The following is a 2,788-nucleotide window of genomic DNA, read 5'->3' as shown; positions in this document are numbered from 1 at the left end:
TAAACCCCCTGCCTCTCCTTTTTTTTCTTTTTTTTTTTTTAATTCTGGGATTTATTTCCCTTCTATAGCTGTCACTGGAGCTGAGAGCCGGCTCCAGCTCTGAGGGCTGAAAGCAGGTTCTGAGTCTATTTGGCTTCTCTAATTGAAACTCTGTTGCCATCACAGCAGCTCTAAGCTCTGAGGCCGAAGCTGGCTGAAAGCAGGTTTCTAGGTTTGTTTGGCTTCTATAATTGAAACTTTGTTGCCATCACTGCAGCTCTAAACTCTGAGGCTAAAGCTGGCTGAAAGCAGGCCTCTGGAGCTTGTTTAGCTTTTATAAATGCAACATTGTTTCTTAAAGTGCAGCTCAGAGCTGGGCTGCGGCAAGCAGGGTACATTGGCTTCCTCCATCGCTGGAACAAGCAAGCCTCCTGTTCGCTTCAGCTGCATGGCTGCCAGCCTCCATCTTGGTTGGTAGTTAATTTGCATATCCTGCTGATTAGCCAATGGGAAGGGTGTCAGGGTTATGGTCAATTTGCATGTTTCTCTTTTATTAGATAGGATAGGTTTCACCTCAAACTTATTACTGATTTTGAGCACCAGGAAAAGCAAAACAACACCTCAAATTTCTATCTTAATATCATGGCCTTAATTCAAAAGTTATTTCTTTAAAACACAATGTCCATGTAAATGGGAATAAAAAAATAAATCCAAGCAGCAATATGTAATTACATATAATGGTGATTCATTATGTGAGGTGTATTTTTTAGAATGATATCTAGAATGCACTTGCTCTGTGAGTCTCTATAAAATTTAAACCAACTCAGATTGACACTATCAAAAGTAACATATAAGGGGCACACATTTACAGCACTGCCAGCCTTAAAAGCAGTAAAGCAAAGAAAATACATCAAAGAGCACAGGCACATCTTACAGAATTCCCACTGAACTATCAATGGCTTCTATGCAATGTGCCTCTTTTCCATATTGTATTAACAACTACCAAGAAAGGAAAGATGATATTAAAATCAACAGTACTGAACTGAATTTTTTGCAGCCAGTGTACCACATGTGGGGAAAAGTGCATATAGTTCAGCAGTAATACAGCACAGTGTGAAGATATTGTGCTTAGATGCAGATATTCCAGAACTAAAAGATCTACAAGGCAAGTCAAAATATAAAACCACAGTACACTGTTAAATAACCTTGAAACATACATATATTGCAGTGTTCAAAGAAAAACATTCATTTTCATTGCACAAGACTAAGGAGAAATCCTTGAAGTTACCTATCATAGTTGGTAATAAGTATTTATATAGTATTATATATACATGTATAGAATGTGTGTGTTTATGTATTTTTTTGCCAAATTATTCTGTTATTTTTTGTGAACCTGCAACTTTTAGGAATGAAAACTCCTTTATACTACAAGTTTCTGTTCCCCAAATTTAAGAAAAGATATTTATACTAGAAGAGGTCTCAATACCCTCCCCTCAACCTAAAGAATCAATTCAAATATTTTTCTTGACAATTGATCTGAGAATCACAATAAAAAGAATTCTAGAATTTTGACTGTATCTTTTCACTTTGCCAGTTGTTTCAAAAAGCGAATATCTTAATATTTAAACCAGGTGATTCAAATTCTTTGCAGAGGATATAAACTCTAGATTTAACTGATTAAAACAGAGCAAATCAAAGCAACAACAAAAAAATCCAGTGATTTACTCTGAGTGTAAACAATATATAAAATTTAAATTTCAAAGTAAGTTAAAAAAAATTCTACCATCAGGGCCTATCTATCTATCTATCTATCTATCAGCCAAGCGACCAGAAGGACCAGAACGACCAGGATGACTGGTCACTATGACGTGCACTGTGACCAGCCAACCAGCCTGATTGGCACCCCTTACCCCGATCAGGGGCAGGGCCAGCTGGCCAACCTCCCGTGTCCCCTCCCCCTGGCCAGCCTGGCCCCAATGGCCCCGATCGGGATGGGACAGCCCAATCCCACCCATGTACGAATTTGTGCACCAGGCCTCTAGTAATACTATAAAGATCTGACAATTGGTAAGGGGAAGTGTATATGAAAAGTTGAAACAAAATTATTTGCCCATTATTTTTGCTAAAAGAAAGTATATCTAACTGTACTACCTCTGCCCCTTAAATTTAATAAATTCATAATTTGTTTAGAAAATTTTTTAGCAAACTGGCACATCATATTACACAACAGAAAAGCATCCATCAAGTTCAGCAAAGAAAACTTACATAAGCCTTTTGTACAGAAATTTAAAAAATCTAAATGACTATGATTCCTCTATTAGCAGAAACACATAATGCAATCTTTATAAATTTGCCAAATATAGCAATATTTACAAAAATAGACTTACATATAGATATGAAACATTATTTGTGAACAGTGTGTTGGACCAGCAGATTTGTATCAGACCATGGGATGATATGGACCCTACATCTTTAAGAACTGAACAAAGGACTCCCAGCAACAATCTGAGGTGGAAGGACAGTTTTCAATACTCATGATTAAAAGCTTGCTGCAAAGAGCCAGCTCAAAGGGAAGGCTATGCAGGTTGGGGTTGTCATTCAAATACAGTTCTTCTAGGTCAGGGATGGACAACCTTTTTGTGAGTGCGTGCCAAAACTAGCAAAATCTCTGACTCAAAATTCTTCTTTGTGCCAACCCTAATTTTTTGAGAACATGTTACGCCTACTTGATATCTCTTAAGGTGTACATATGTGAAGAACCTTGAAGAAATAATAAAATTTATTCGAGTGACAAAAATACAGTATATGA

General features: G+C 37.1%; 1 pseudogene; it reads right to left on the bottom strand.

Moving 5' to 3' along the window:
- Positions 1 to 2,419: 2,419 nt before the first annotated feature.
- LOC102769750 overlaps positions 2,420 to 2,788 on the bottom strand; it is a 2,712-nt pseudogene continuing 2,343 nt past the window's right edge.

This window comes from Myotis davidii, unplaced genomic scaffold (assembly GCF_000327345.1).
Source record: "Myotis davidii unplaced genomic scaffold, ASM32734v1 scaffold1627, whole genome shotgun sequence".
Lineage (NCBI taxonomy): Eukaryota > Metazoa > Chordata > Mammalia > Chiroptera > Vespertilionidae > Myotis > Myotis davidii.
The sequence above is the reverse complement of the archived record's forward strand: the minus strand, read 5'-3'. Positions and strand labels throughout refer to the sequence as shown.